General features: G+C 43.6%; 1 long non-coding RNA gene across 1 annotated transcript; it reads right to left on the bottom strand.

Annotated features, from left to right (window-relative positions):
- Positions 1 to 14,783: 14,783 nt before the first annotated feature.
- On the bottom strand, positions 14,784 to 15,110 carry LOC133816729 (uncharacterized). The gene is made up of 2 exons (XR_009885438.1): positions 14,938 to 15,110; positions 14,784 to 14,873 (listed from the first exon to the last, which is right to left on the bottom strand). It is a non-coding gene; the product is annotated as an uncharacterized LOC133816729 (long non-coding RNA).
- Positions 15,111 to 16,268: the final 1,158 nt, after the last annotated feature.

Genomic DNA, 16,268 nt, shown 5'->3' with positions numbered 1-16,268 from the left:
TTTTTGTTTGCAAATATTGTTGCATTTGCTGGAAGTTGTTGTTCTGGGTCATAAAGGCTTCACTGAAGTGTTCAATCATGGATTGGAAAGCCTTAGATGGTATTTTCGGAAGGCCAATTGTAGTGGATGGAAACGGTGATGCCACTGATTGTGAAAAGGATCCGGTGGCGCTTTAGGAAAATGTACTAGTACCTTTCAACCTCCGTCCAATACCTTGGTTGTGGCCACGACTTTGACCAAGTACCTTTGAGATGACTTATGTCTCATTGACATTGGAACTTCCTGCTTCAGATTCAGATTAAGACTGAGATTGGGATTGTGTGTGGACTTCTTGCTGCAAGGCATCATGCAGTTTAGAAACAAGACAATTAATACATAATATAATTCAATAATATACATAGATACAAAACTTAGAAAGTTATTTACATATGCATCCTTAGCATTCATGTTCACCCATCCTCGTGTGGGATGATTGTGCATGTCATGGAAGGTATTGATAATGCTGGGCAGTTCCTTGGTTTGAAGATTCTTCTTTAGAAAGCAAAATTTACAAAATCTCAGTTAAATATTTAAATTATCATTAAGATAACTTAAAATATTTCAAATCATCTATATATTTTTATTTACCTTCTTAAATCGAGTAGAAGCATAAGAAGTCGATCCATGGAGACTCGGATACTTCTGTTTTGCTCTATTGGCAGCATTTGCCTTTGAGTGTGCCATGAACTGTGGAGTGGTGAAAAGGTCAACCAACTTCTGCCAACTCTCGTTGTCAATGTCCTCCAGTGGATTCTTTCTAGCTGTCTCGATATCATCGTACCCTCCATGTTCATCGAAGTGTCTTTTCTTGCGACATTTTCTATCCTTGTAGCGATCCTGAAAATCTCGATCAATCCCAGTCTCTATCAGTCGCCACTCAGGGGGAATTTTTGGAAGAATGAAAAATTCCTTCAAACAAAATGGTTAGATTTTTTAAATTATAAAAAAAAATATTACACGTGAATAAGTAGATAAATTTACCTCAATTTTTCGCATCAATCCAATCTTGTGCTCATCCGGAACACTCTGCCATGAGTCATAATATATCGGGACATGGTGACCAATAAGGTTGCCAATAATTCTCATGAACAATGTCCCAATATCACCAACTGGTTTGTAGGTTCCCTCCTTCAGATCAAATTGTAGAGCCAACAGACCTTTATTTCCGTTGATGAGGTGCTGCAAATTTTTGGATCGAGACCGACCTCTTCTTTTTGCGGCAGCCGCTGCATATGTTAATTAAACAATACAATTAAATTGAATAAAATAATAACACTTTTTCATTTATTGATAAAAGATAGACTAATTATAGTATATAACCTATCTCACAGGAATTAGGAACTCGTGTGGGATATGGAGGAGGAGGAGGAGGATCTGCTCAATCACTGCCATAAGAACGAGCAACAGTAGTTGTTGACGCCGTTTTTCGTCAACAACGAAAGAAGAGCACGAAAACAATAATCAGTAATGGTCGATAAAAATATGATAATACTAACAAGGTTTTTTACGCGGTTCAGCAGTTAAATCTGCCTAGTCCACGAGTCTTTTTTATTAAACTTAAGATGATCTCTAAAAATTCTTCAAGGATGAATTCTCCAGATTTTTCTCTTAATATCACAAAAATTCGGTCATTTATAATGGTGCATGACCTCTCTATTTATAGAGAAGATTTCATAATACTATCCCACATATTTCGGGAAGTTATTCTATATATGCAAATAAATTAAATGGCATTAAAAGCCAGAAATCCTATATGCAAGGAAACGTCCCCTGAAGATCAGGGGGCGTATAACTGAACAAATAATATCCCTTGATAATAGGGGATTTATAGTAATCAATGTAGACCGCGTCTTTTATAGATGACTCATCAGGATATTCAAAGTTATTTTCCTATATCATCAAGGCCCTGTTCACCCAGGATCCTTATTGACTTTCGAGCTATAGCATCTTCCCGAGACTACATGATTTCGAGCTCATACGCGCTTTAGGCTCGGAGCCTTGATCCGAGGCTATCCTGAGAACGGATGTACTTCGGGGTCTATCTTTCGAGCTTGTGAGGATTTCGAGGCTATCCTCTTCAAAGTTGTCTCTGCTTCGCAGGCTCGATGCTTAGATTTCGGACATATTCCAGACTTTACGAGTTCATTCATCATGAATCCAGCTTTCGAGGTCACAACTCTCATGGCTCGAAATCTGGGTGTAACATTTTGCCCCCTCAAAAGTATTTGTTCGAATCCTATGAGAAGGAAACTTTTGAACTACTTTCTTCGGGAACCGTACTGTCACATACTTGAAAATGGACACGTGTCAGTTGGGTATTGCCCATTCAGGGTACTCGAGTACCTTGGAAATCTGCCCATGATCGTTCGTCTGCCACCTTTCTGGTACCATCATATCATTAATTCCTATCCGTTGGATTTTACAAGGGTATTGTTCAATGGCTCAGATTAATCCCCTTTTACCATCTTTATATAAGACCCTGTTAATCATCTTCCTTTTATTTTTCGGTCATCAGAAGAAAGAAAAGAAGCAAAACCATAAACTATCCTTGAGAACTTCTTGCTTGTGCATGTTTTCTCAGCCGAAGAAACAGAGGTCCGCCAGTTTGTTCGAGACCGTGAGCTCATATCTGCAGCCTCTCCTTCAATCGACGATTTTTCTGCAATCGCCATCATTGTGTAAGTATCCGATTGTCCCTTTTTTTATTTTTTTTATGCCAGTTTCTGTCTGCGTAGTTCTTTTATCTCTGTGAATGCACTAGTTTATCTTCTTAGTTTGTCACACTAGGAGACTTTTGACCGATATGCTTTCACGTCTAAGTCTTCACGCTAGGCTTAATTCACTGGTTCTAAATCTAGTTTTTGTGTAGAACAAGGTCTCTTTTTTCTGGGTTTCAAAATTTTAAAAGACATATCTTGCACACCAAGATATCGGGTATAAAACCTTGGTTTTAAAGAACGCACGATACCCAATATTACCTTTTCTGAATAACCACCACCCTTTTTCCCCTGAATTTCGGGATTTTCAAAAAAATTTGTCCACTTTCCTCCTTTTTCTCATGGAATACACGTTCTGACTCTCAATCGGAGTCTTAGTTTCGAGCTCGTTGCATTCTTAAGCATTCTTCGAGCTTATCCTGTCAAGCTCGTAATTCTTGAACCCTTGCATGCATGGCCCTCACCATTTTTTCTTTGTCGCTAGATGTCACAGAATCTGGAAAGACGGTGGGGGTTGTTGTTGGAAATCCCTTACTCGCCAAAAACCTTGAGCCCGGAGTCGCCGTTTGCTCGGAATCAACGTCTGATTTGCGAGTATGATCTCGCGCACGAACAGGAGGAGATTCGAGCTCATTATCGCCGCTAAATTGACGAGGTTATAGAGAGGAAGAGGAGAACCCTTCGGGAGACTCTTTATCCATAACCTAATTCTGGACCCAGGCCGATTCCCCTCGACCCTAAATTAAAAGTGACCGTTGCTTATAGCCCGGGAGAGCTCCAATTCTTGCTCATGGGGGAGCCTTCTACCTCACAACCAAGGAGGGAGTTCTTCGAAGCCGAGCACTACTGGAGCTCGGTTACCTCACTAGGCCAGATAACTGATATCCTGGCTTTCCATGGTCTTAGGTTGTCAAGCACCCTAAGGTGTCGAGCCCCTACCCCCAGTGAGCGAAGCTGCCGTCCCTCGGGAGATGGAAATCCCAAGCCGAGGTATGCGGCCTGGAGCCAAGAGCATATGAAGGCAGGAGCGTTACTGCCTTTGAAATCATTTTTCAAGGACTTCACCGAATTTGTTGGGCTGGCTCCATTCCAGCTCAACACCAATTCTTACAGGGTTCTGTCTGCCCTGAGGTCGCTATACCACGAGCTGAAGTGGGAAGGACCCTCACCATAGGAGATTTTATACCTCTTCTGTCTGAAAAGAAACCCCTCCCGAGCTCGGGGAGGAGACGACTTTTACTATCTTTCGAGCTACCCCAAAGAGAAAAAGGTGTTTTAGGACATTCCTAATCATCCTCCTGACTTTAATAAAGCCTTCTTCTGGACAGATGGCTTGTCTCCGTCTCGATGCTACTCATTCAGATGGATTCGTAAGTACTCCAACCTTCTTTATCTCTATGCTCGGGCTTTTATTTGTAGGTTCGTACTTAGTTGCAATGTGTCTTATTTTCCAGCCAATTTTCACCATCCTACTCCCGATGACGCAATGAAGGAGCATAGAGAGACTCTGCTCCAACTCCCTTACGGCAGGAGGTCTCTCTCATACCTCTTACATGAGAATAAGCTACGAGCTTGCGGGCTTTTGGGAGATGGCCAGTCCACCTTGGACTGGTCCAATAAAAAGTACGACTGCTGGGAGCATGTGGCTTTGCCCACAGGCATCCTCCCTCCAAGGAGAGAGGTGAGGCCCCCGCCCCCAGCTCGCTGAAGAATCCCGCCATCGAGGAACGAGGCTAACGATGAAGCCTCAAGCTCAGACTCGGATGATCAAGGAAAAGTCATCCTTAGCTCAAGAATGTGGTCCCCCACCTTATTAAAGCACCAACCCGATAGGTTAGTCTTGCACCCAGATGATAGGGACCACTTCTATATATGGACTTGGGTAGAAAACCGAGTTCATAGGTTTGATAGTTGGCTCGGGAAGTATGACACAATGTACAGCCTGAACGAGGTGTGGGATGGGATAGCCAGCCAATATGGGACCAATGACTATAGGGACCTTTCGAGGTTAACATCCACCTATAGGGAAGGTACTCCCCCAGCCTCTTCTGAAGATGGGGGAATTTCATGGTCCCCGAGCTTAGGGGAGAGTTCCAATTAGGTTTCTTCTATCATTACTTTGTATATCTATGCGATGTTGAATCTCTTTATATATTGTTCCCTCTTTTTGTTATGATTCACATTGTGGCGTGATTGTGTAGGCAAGATGGATTCCGACCTTGACAACATCCTCAAGACTGGCGGTGCCAAGAGGAGCAAGCGTCCCAGGGCGGGGTCACGAAAGGTTGACCGGCCCACCAAAGTCCCCAGGAGGTCCGAGAAAACTCCTCCTCCCCCGGCTTCGCCTGTTACGAGCTCCATCGCGGCGTCGAATGTGCAGGTCGGTGCTCCCAATGTGGCGCCGACTTTGCAAGTTGGTGCCTCCACCGTGGCGCCGACTTCACAGGTCGGTACCTCCATTATGGCCGAGCCCCAACTTCCTGTAGTGGTCCAGTCATCACTTGGTCCACCTCCCAGAAAGCCTTCTGCTTCTCAAGCTCACAAGCTGTCAGTTTCTACTCACGTCGAGGAGTATGTAATTGACAATGCGGCCGGACCCCATGGGTCTATGCTGGGTTCCGATGTTATGTCCCGAATCAGCCAGAGCTTCAGCAGTCTCGACGCTCCTCAATGGAAATTTTTGAACAATGCCCGAGACTGCACTGCCCTCTATGAGAAGAGTATCGAGCTTGCTGCTGCGATAAGTTTTCTTCTACTTCTTAGTTATATTTATACAGTCCTGGTGTTTAATAACGATTTTTTTCTTTTGTTAGTCTCTTGCAGTTACTTCCTAGCTCAACTATAGGTTGAACAACGAGATCCATTCGAACAAGTCTTATGCTCAGGAGGCGAAGGATCTTCAACTCAAAGCGAATGACGACCTAAAGGCGGCAAATGAAAAGCTTGAGGCAGGAGCTGAGGAGCTTAAGGACAAAGCGTCCGAGCTTGAGAAGCTGAATGCTAGGTTTGCGGAGCTCAAGAAAGAGAATGCCAGGCTCATGGAGCTTGAGAAGGAAAACATTCAGCTCCAAGAGGCTAACAAAAAGCTTGAAGAAGATCAGGCCGCCACCTTTGATATAATTGAGGGTGAAAAGGTTCGTCTCCTTGCTGAGTACAAGGAGAAGAAGGACCAGGCGGTTGATTTGGCCATATACAGAATGTGGGCCAACAACGAAGACCTGGATACCAGCTTCTTAGGTCCTCATGAGGCAAAACTTCTGGATAAGTGGAATGCTCGGCTTGAGGCAGAAGAGGCTGCTCGGGAGACCGCCTCCGAAGGTGCTCAGAAGGATAGTCATGCTATTCGTCTTAAGGGGTCCAGTGCTGCCGATGCTGAGAAGGCCAAGGAGACTCCTCCTTCTTGACTCTGATCTCGGAGAAATCTTATCTTGGGGCTGCATCCCCTTATTTTTGTAATTGTTTTAATCTATGTCCGTAGGGTTGATACAATTTCTTTTTATATTAAAACATATGCTTTACATTTCTTGGTTCGAAATATTTTGCACATTTTATATTAATGAATCGTTTATGTTTATTTATTCATACAAACATAGTTTGGATTTAGGCTTGAGACTCAACGCATTAATGCATCGTTTGCTCGAGTTATCCGCTTCCGATCTCGTTATTTATCAAGGTCGAATATTACTTTAACCATGAACCCGAAAGTACTTGTGTGGTGTGTAATGCGAATGGTTTAGTTACATCTTATTGCTTAGTTACTTTTTCTTTTCCTCGGTTATTTCTCCGAGGTTATAAGTTCCAAACTATTTTCCTTTAAGATGTTCCAGCCTCGATCTCGACTTATCTCGAAGTAGGTTTAGTTTCCCACTTATCGTCGATTAGTTTTAGCTGGATTGCCCCAAACCTATTAAGTTCGTGTTTGGTTTGTAATCTTGGTTCACACATTTGGTTATATCCAAACGTTTTTATCTTTTGATAATTTGGTTACGTCCAAAATATCTAAGCTCGCGCGTCTGGTTATATCCAAACACTTGTATGTTTTTGATAATTCGGTTACGTCCGAACTATCTAAGCTCGTGCGTCTGGTTGTATCCAAACACTTGTGTGCATTTCGTGTATGCTATTTTATTTTTTAAGCTGATGGTATAATACCAATGATGCCCCCTTAATATCCTATAAGTTTGACCATAGGTTATTAAATTAAGAGAGATTGCAAAAATAAAGAGAGACATAACATATTGAACGAAATAGATCTTTTTTTGATGGAATTCAAAAGCAGACAAATTAATACAGATAGAAAAATCATGGATATAGGCAACACTTTTCCTATACTATTGGTAGTAAGGTCTAAGGTGTTCGCCATTCCATGCTCGCGGTACCAGGCTCCCATCCAATCTCGCTAGCTTGTAAACACCGGACCGGATGACTGACTTTATCTGGTATGGTCCTTCCAAATTTGGCCCGAGCATACCAGCTGCTGGATCTCGTGTTGCCAAAAATACGTGTCTCAACACCAGATCTCCAACACCGAACTTTCGATCTCGAACTCTCTTGTTGAAATGCCTGGTAGCTCATTGCTGGTAGGCAGCGTTCCTTAGCTGAGCCTCATTTCTCTTTTCTTCAATCAAGTCTAAGGTTTCTTCGAGCAGAGTGTGGTTTGAGTTTTGGTCGTAAATGTGAGTTCGGACTATCGGAATTTCAACCTCGATAGGCAACATAGCCTCACATCCGTATGCTAGAGGGAACGGGGTATGCCCTGTTGTTGTTCGAGCTGTGGTCCTATATCCCCATAGGACTTGGGGCAATTCTTCAGGCCAGCGTCCCTTTGCTTCCTCCAACTTTTTCTTTAATGAACTCTTGAGAGTTTTGTTTACAGCCTCGACTTAGCCATTTGCCTGAGGATGAGCTACTGACGAAAAACTCTTTATTATTCCATTCTTTTCACAAAAGTTGGTAAATAAGTCACTATTGAACTGGGTTCCGTTGTCGGATACAATCTTCCTCGGCACCCCATATCGGCATACGATGTTTTTTACCACGAAGTCATGGACCTTTTTGGAAGTTATTGTTGCCAACGGTTCAGCCTCTGTCCACTTTGTGAAATAATCCATAGTGACGATAGCATATTTCACACCGCCCTTGCCAGTTGGGAGAGAGCCTATAAGGTCAATTCCCCATACCGCGAATGGCCATGGGGAAGTCAACATGGTCAGCTCGGATGGAGGAGCTCGAGGAATCGTGGCGAATCTCTGGCATTTGTTGCATTTCTTCACGTACTCGAAAGAATCCGTCTTAATGGTAGGCCAGAAATATCCTTGGCGTATGATTTTCTTAGATAGGCTATGCCCCCCGGTGTGATCTCCGCAGAATCCTTCATGAATTTCTTCAATGATCTTCTTAGCTTCGGGTGGAGTTACGCACCAAAGTAATGGCATGGAATACCCCCTTCTGTATAGCTTTCCGTCCAAAATGATGTAACGGGGAAGTTGATACATTAATTTTCGAGCCTGGTTCCGGTCTTTTGGAAGGACGCCGGTCTCTAGATATTCCACTATCGGGGTCATCCATGTAGGCTCAGACTCAATCATACACACGTCTTCCTCCTCTGGCTTATTAATGCTAGGTGCTGAGAGGTGTTCTATGGGCACAACGTTTAGTTCATCATTCCCAGCGGAGGTGGCGAGCTGAGCTAAAGCATCTGCGTTTGAGTTCCGCTCTCGGGGAACCCGTTCGATCGCATAAAACTCAAAATGCTCTAATGCAGTTTTCGCCTTCTCTAAGTAAGTCGCCATTCTTGTGCCACGAGCCTGATATTCTCCCAAGATTTGGTTAACCACGAGCTGGGAGTCGCTGTAGCAATGTATAGCTTTAGCTCTGAGCTATTTGGCTATACGAAGTCCTTCCAGTAAAGCCTTGTATTCGGCCTCATTATTCAATGCTTTGAAGCCAAATCTTAAGGCAGAATGAAATCTTCTCCCTACGGGGGTAATCAAAATGACTCCTGGCCCCGATCCATTTTCATTGGACGAGCCATCGACGTAAAGTTTCCACAGCTCGCGGGCCGGGGTTATAACTTCATCATTGGCCATGCCAATACATTCCACTATAAAGTTAGCCAAAGCCTGAGCCCTAATGGTCGTCCTCGGGTGGTAGGTGATCTCGAACTGTCCGAGTTCAACTGCCCATTTAAGAAGTCAACCAGAAGCCTCTAGTTTAGACAAGACTTGCCTAAGTGGTTGATCAGTCAACACATGAATGGGATGGGCCTGAAATTAGGGTCGAAGTTTACGAGATGAATGTATTAAGCTAAGGGCCAGCTTCTCCATCAAGGGGTACCTCGATTCTGCCCTTTTACTGATGTAATAAACGAGTCTATGTACCTTTTCTTCTTCTCGAACGAGCACCACACTTATTGCGTGTTCGGAGGTGGAAAGGTATAGGTACAATACTTCTCCCGTTTTAGGTTTTGATATGACGGGGGGTTCAGCGAGGTGCTTTTTGAGCTCCTGGAATGCAACGGTTGAAAAACGGAAGACAACGGTCCGTAGATTTTGAAATGAACCTACTTAGGGCCGCCATCCTGCCGGTCAAACTTTGGATATCCTTGTGTCTTTGAGGTGAGGGCATGTCAATCAGGGCCTGGATCTTGTCAGAGTTGGCTTCTATTCCACGAGCGTTCACGATAAAGCCCAAGAATTTTCCCGAAGATACCCCGAAAGTGCACTTCTGAGGATTTAGTTTCATGTTATACCTTCGGAGCACGCTGAAGCACTCTTTGAGGTCATCAACATGGTTCTTGTTGAGTTGAGACTTGACAAGCATGTCGTCAACATAAACTTCCATGTTGTTCCCTATTTGTTCTGAAAACATCATGTTCACGAGCCGCTGGTATGTGGCCCCAGCATTCTTGAGCCCGAATGGCATGACATTATAGCAGTATAGCCCCTTATCCGTTATGAAGCTCGTATGTTCTTGGTCGGGGGCATGCATAGGAATCTGGTTATATCCAGAATAGGCATCCATGAACGACATCAGACCATGCCCTTCCGTGGCATCCACGAGCTGGTCAATCATTGGTAATGGGAAACAGTCTTTCGAGCAAGCTTTGTTGAGGTCTGAATAGTCAATACAGGTCCGCCACGTCCCATTAGGCTTCGGGACCAACACTGGATTGGCTACCCAGTCAGGGTAAAAGGCATCCCTAATGAATCAGTTTGCTTTTAACCTGTCAACTTCCTCCTTCAGTGCCCTCTTTCTATCATCGTCCAGCTGTCTTCGCTTTTGTTGCTTCGGAGGGAAGCTTTTGTCTATATTTAGCACGTGGCTTGCTATATTCGGGCTTATTCCCACCATGTCCGAATGTGACCATGCGAAGACATCCTGGTTTTTCTTTAAAATGCAAATTAGTTGTTATTTTGTCTCTTCCTGGAGGTGTTTTCCAACCTTTACCTTTTTCGAGGGATCGGTTTCCTCAAGCTAAATTTCTTCGAGCTCTTCTAAGGGTTCGAGGTCAGCTTTCTCCTCAATCCTTAGATCGATCCCCTCATCAATCTCTAAGATCGTCCCATCTTTACTTTGAATAATGACGAGTGCTTGTGCGCTCGTCTGCTTCTTTCCTCTCAAGGAAATGCTGTAGCATTCCCTCCCAGCTAACTGATCTCCCTTTAATGTTCCAACGCCGCTAGGGGTCGGGAACTTAAGGGCCAGATGCCTTACTGATGAGACTGCGCCCAGCCTAACCAGGGCGGGTCTCCCGAGCAGCACATTGTAGGCTGAAGGTAGATCCACTACCACAAACTCCATCATCTTAGTTGCCGAGACTGGGTAGTCTCCCAAGGTTACGGGGAGCTCGATGGAGCCCATGCAGGCGGTCCCTTCTCCTGAAAAGTCGTATAAAGTAGTTGCACACGCTTTCAGGTCACGAAGGGAGAGTCCCAACTTCTCGAGGGTTGCTTTATAGAGAATGTTAACTGAGCTCCCATTGTCTATGAGAACTCGGTGGACCCTTTTATTTGCCAGCTGGAGAGTGATGACCAACGGATCATGGTGAGGAAACTGGACATGGGACGCGTCTTCCTCAGTGAAGGTTATTGGTTGAGATTCAATCCTCTGACTTTTTGGAGATCTAGGTTCAGGTTCATAGGGAGACTTGTCCCCAGTATTCAACTCGTTAACGTATCTCTTTTGGGCATTTCTGCCCATTCCTGCAGGATGAGGCCCTCCCGAGATGGTTATTACATCTTCTCCATCTATCAGCGGGGGCCTATCTTCTTCCCGAGCTCGGGAATTATTGTTTTGTGTGGGCTGCGACGTGGCTGCTCTTTGGTTCGCGGTCGCCTGATTAGTACTCTGGTTCTTGACATATTGTCTGAAGTAACCTCTCGAGATCAATCCCTCGATCTCGTCTTTCAGCTGTCGAAATTCATCGGTAGTATGCCCGGTGTCTCTGTGGAATCGGCAATACTTGTTGGAGTCCCTCTTGGACTTCTGATTTCTCATTGGGTCCGGACGCCTGAAGGGGACCTAGTTTTCATTAGCGAGGTATATGTTCTCCTGAGATTCGTTGCGCTCGGTGTACACTTTGTACACGGAGAAATATCTCTCCCCTTTCTTTTTCTTTCCTCCTTCGGCCTCGGGGTTACTCCCTTCGTTCTTTTTTCTCTTGGAAGGGTTTTCCGCAGCAGGTTTTGAAGCTACTGGGTCCGCCGAGGTTGAGGCAGAGTTGATGTTTATCGTTGTAGTTTCGGAATGGGAAGTCACATTAAGTCTCGACCTCGCTTCCTCTACATTGACAAACCTCTGCGCTCGTCCATTAAACTCAGTTAGAGACGTCACCGGTTTTCTTTTCATATCGTCCCAGAGGGCACTTCCTGGCATTACTCCGACTTGGACAGCCATTAGGTGTCCACTGTCATCCACATTCCGAGCTCGGGCAACTTCCAAATGAAACCTTGTAAGGTAACTTTTTAATATTTCGCCTGGTTGTTGCCGAACGTTAGTTACGGTTGACGCCTTAGGTCGAACCCCCATCATGGCTTTGAACTGCTTCTTGAAGTCTTTAGACAGCTGCTCCCAAGAAGTTATTGAGTGTCTCTTATATTTTTCGAACCAGCTTTTAGCTGGTCCTGTCAATGATGCTGGAAATAACATGCATCTGAGCTCGTAACCCACGTTACTGGCTCTCATTATGGTGTTGAACGTACTCAGATGACTGTACGGGTCGGTCTTTCCCTCAAACGTTGGAACGTGAGGGATCCGAAACCCTTGGGGAAATGGAGTGTTGGAAATATGGGGAGCAAACGGTTCAAGCTCCTCATCAGAACCTTCATATCAATCGTGTCCTTGCTCGTTTTTCAAAAGCCTAAATGCCTTTTCCAGCTGATCAATTCTTTCTTGGACTAGGTCCGCGAGAGGCACTGTCTGGAATCGGTTGTTTTCGATCAAAATTCCAGGCTCGCGCCTCTGTAAGTGATCTTTACGCCTATTCAAGCGATCCCTCAGGTCTAGGTTTATCGGGTCACATTACCCCGACTTTGATTCAGGTGTTCTCGCAGGTCGGAGCGATTTCTGCGGCTTCCAGTATTCTTACGACCTCGATCATATATGCTGACCGATCTGGTATCTCCAGAGTCGTCACTAGCAAAACTCGTTGCATGGTTATTTCGAGATGGGTCTTTTTCGTGCGGCCTCGTTTCCGCTGTGCGAGACAGCGATGTTTGACTTCTCTCTGATAGGGCATCTCTCCGCTCCTGGAAAGCTCCCCTGTTTCCCTGTCTCCTCCCCGCACGCCTTTCGACCTGATCTCGAACTGGTTGAGCATTCCTGCGAGGGGTGAAGGATATCTTATAGGTGATGGTGGGAACCATATGGGTGACGGTGGCTGCCACCCATTTCGCGGCCTAGACGGTCCGGAGTTTGCCCGAGATGGGTTGGTCGCGTTCTGTGCGCTCCCAGGGACTTGAGTCTGAGCCTCTGCAGGGGCTCGGTTGTTCTCAGTTCCCACAGGTACTTCCACAGGTGGATTAGCCGGGGCCCTAGCCCGAGTACTTATCTGGGGCCTAGGGGGAGCGGATGGCTCTGCTGGTGCGGGAGGTTATGTCGGCCTTCTTGGGGCAACATTCTTTCGCGGATGCCCTCGGGGCCTGCGAGGAGGAACATGCACGTCCCTAGGAGGAGGGGCTTGGTTTTCACGCGGAGGCGGGGGCTGAGCCACCTGCGCCTCCGCGGCTATCCTATCTAAATCCTCATTCCTCTTGTTGGCCTCTGCCAACTGCTGTTTCAGCTGCCGGTTCTCAAGCTCCACAATGGGAACATATCGCTCAGGATTGTAATACATATCCTCATTTCTTGGTGGAGGAGGTGGTCCCCGAGAATCAAAGGATCCACTCCTTTCTTCGACATCTGGGTTTTCCATTGGTTGTTTCCCAGGATGTCTTGGATGATCTTCTTCAAGAATGTTCTGATTATTAGCGTCCATAACTTGTTCAGGGTGAATGCTTAAGGCTCTCAATGAAAGCACCAAATTGTTGACGATGTTTTTCGTCAACAGCGAAAGAAGAGCACGAAAAAAATAATCAGTAATGGCCGATAAAAATATGATAATACAAACGAGGTTTTTTACGTGGTTCAGCAGTTAAATCTGCCTAGTCCACGAGTCTTTGTTATTAACCTTAAGATGATCTCTGAAAATTCTTCAAGGATGAATTCTCCAGAGTTTTCTCACTACAACAAAAATGAGTTTTAGGGGCGACGCATGTCGCTCCTTATAAACCGAAAAGTCGCTCTTGAAAAAATGTCCCTGAAGGGTACATTATGGGCGACTCGAGAGTCGCCCCTGATATTCAAATATCAGAGGCGACACAGTCGCCCCTAAAACTTGAAATGTCGCCCCAAAAATTTGAAAATTTTGAATTATTGTTGTTGATATGTCGCCCCTGATACTCCATTAGTCGCCCCTAATACTTAATTATTAGGGGCGACACGTCGCCCCTAATACTATACTATGTCGCCCCAAATGGTTGCACGTGGCATATTATCAGGGGCGACAGTGTCGTCCCTAATACTATTTTATTTATAAAAAATAATAAAATTAATTAATAAAATACAATTTCAATTAATTATTTATCGAAATTATTATTTAAAATTTAAATAATTGAAAACAAATATATTAAAAATAAAAATATTATATTAAATATTCAAATGAGTTTATTAAAATAACAATTTTACATATTCATAATACATTAACATAGCAAATATTCATATTGTTCATAAAATTTAACAATAATTAATAATAAAATAAACCTAGTCTCCTAAATCAGCTTCCTCGTCCTCCTCCCTATTGTCTTCTTGTTGTGGTTGTTGCGGTGGCTGTGGTTGTGATTGCTGCGGTGGCGGCATCGGCCAAGGATATTGGGGAGGTAATGTGGACGATCCAGCTCCATACATGTAGGGATACGATGGCTGGGAGGATGGTGGAATCGGACACGGATATGGTGTTGCTCCGTACATATATGGAGGTACCATATGTTGAGACGGTGCTGCCCCGTACATAGAAGGATGGGTTGGAGCTGGAGGTTGAGAAGACGAAGCCCTAGAAATATTGTCACTATCAGGCACAGGCGGCATCTGAACGTTTGGTGGACGAAATTGAGGTACAAAATATTGAGTTAAGAAATTAACTTGATCAGTCAATTTCTGTAGATTATTCTCCAATTTTTTTTATATATTCTCTTGAATGATGAGGAGGAACTTGAGACTCGCTGAAGTGAGAGTGTTGGGTAGACGATGACCCCGACCCCTTCAATTTGCGGCCCACTCCTCGCACATGTCCACACCTTTGGCCTAATAATTTTTGTAGCACCTCCACCTGATCAACTGATGACGGACTATCATTATTAGAAGCATCAGTGGATGTTTGCTGAGTTTGTAACTCAAAATTAGCCTTCAGTTTTTCCTGTTTTCAAAAGATGTTAGACACTAACATTAAATATAACTCTATTAATATTAAAAAATATAATTCAAACTTACATAATCTTGGCGAGCATCATCGTTCACGAAATCATTTGTTGATTTCTTCCAATGATAATCCTTCCATGACTCAATGAGGTCCGGGTTCGTCTAAAAAATATAACCCAAATGTTAGAGACTATATAATTTTGATAATATTTTATCTTTTACTTACTTTTTCAAAACGGACGGCTGCCAGCGATTTTGTACCCTACGTTGTAGAATACTCTTGTTTCTTCCGATTTTCCTTATTCTTTATGGAGTGCGCAATAAATTGTGGACTTGTAAATAGCTGACAGATCTGCTTCCACTCCTCCTTGTTAACATCATTGGTTGGGTTGTTTAAAACCTTATCCCAATCCTCCGGTCCACTGTAGTGTTTCTCAAAGTGTTCGTTTCTTAGTGTTTTCCTTTGACGGTATCAGTCTTTTATCTCTCGATCGATACCATCTAAACACTTTAAGAAATCATCGTGGCCCGTTATTTGATAATAGTACTAAATTTAAAATTAAACATATTAATAATATATGAACTATATTAAAGAAAAAAATTTTAAAAATATATTTAATACTATTTTTACCTGAATTATGCCAAGGACCTGATCCTTGTATTGTTTAGGCACTAATTCCCATGAACTGTAATGTCCGGGAACTTTCGTTTTAATTTGGGTTCCCACAAGGCAGACAAAAGCAGCGTGCTCACCCCCAACAACCTTGTACGTTCGTGGGCAAAACGCTACTTCCAGTGGTTTTCCATTTTTACGCTGCCGCTCCTCTAGATCTTTTCCAATAGCTACGCCACGACCTTTTTTCTTAGTTGGGATTCCTGTATTTTTTTTTATTAATAATACATAGAATATTAGTATATACATGATAAACATATGTGAGTAAATAAAATAACAAAAAAATTACCTGACTCGCATGTAGTCGAGATCCTAGTAGGATCCGGTGGAGGATCACCACCAACTTCTCCACCGTGAGCTCTCGCCACATCTGCTGACATCTACTAACACGACAGTAATTTAACCTATCTATTTTAATATTTAATTATTATTTATAATTAATTTATTGAGTATTATTTCAATTGATTAGGTAATTTGAAACATGCTATTTAGAAACGAACTTTTTATTTCTCAATATGTATAATACATTGAACACTAGATACAAAACTAAGTAGAATAGTCACAATCCTCACTAATTACATCAACATCTATCGGGCACACATCATCAGTATTATCATCACTAAGGTTGACAATTAATTCATCCTCATCTTCTGCTTCTTCTACACTGTCTGCCATATCATCTTCATTGTCATTAATAAATCCATCATCTTCTTGAACAACTAAAGAAGGTCGATGGGACGTGTTGACTTGAGTCGCTGGTACATCAGATTGCTGAACAACCAACTCTTCGAGATCCACAGTCAAAACAAAATTCGATGAGTTGGTGTCATGTACAACATCAACATCAGCAATCATATCTGAAGCATCTGGAAAGTCCCAAACTT

This window comes from Humulus lupulus, chromosome 2 (assembly GCF_963169125.1).
Source record: "Humulus lupulus chromosome 2, drHumLupu1.1, whole genome shotgun sequence".
NCBI classification, from domain to species: Eukaryota; Viridiplantae; Streptophyta; class Magnoliopsida; order Rosales; family Cannabaceae; genus Humulus; species Humulus lupulus.
Note: the sequence above shows the minus strand (reverse complement) of the source record. Positions and strands in the feature narration are given on the sequence as shown.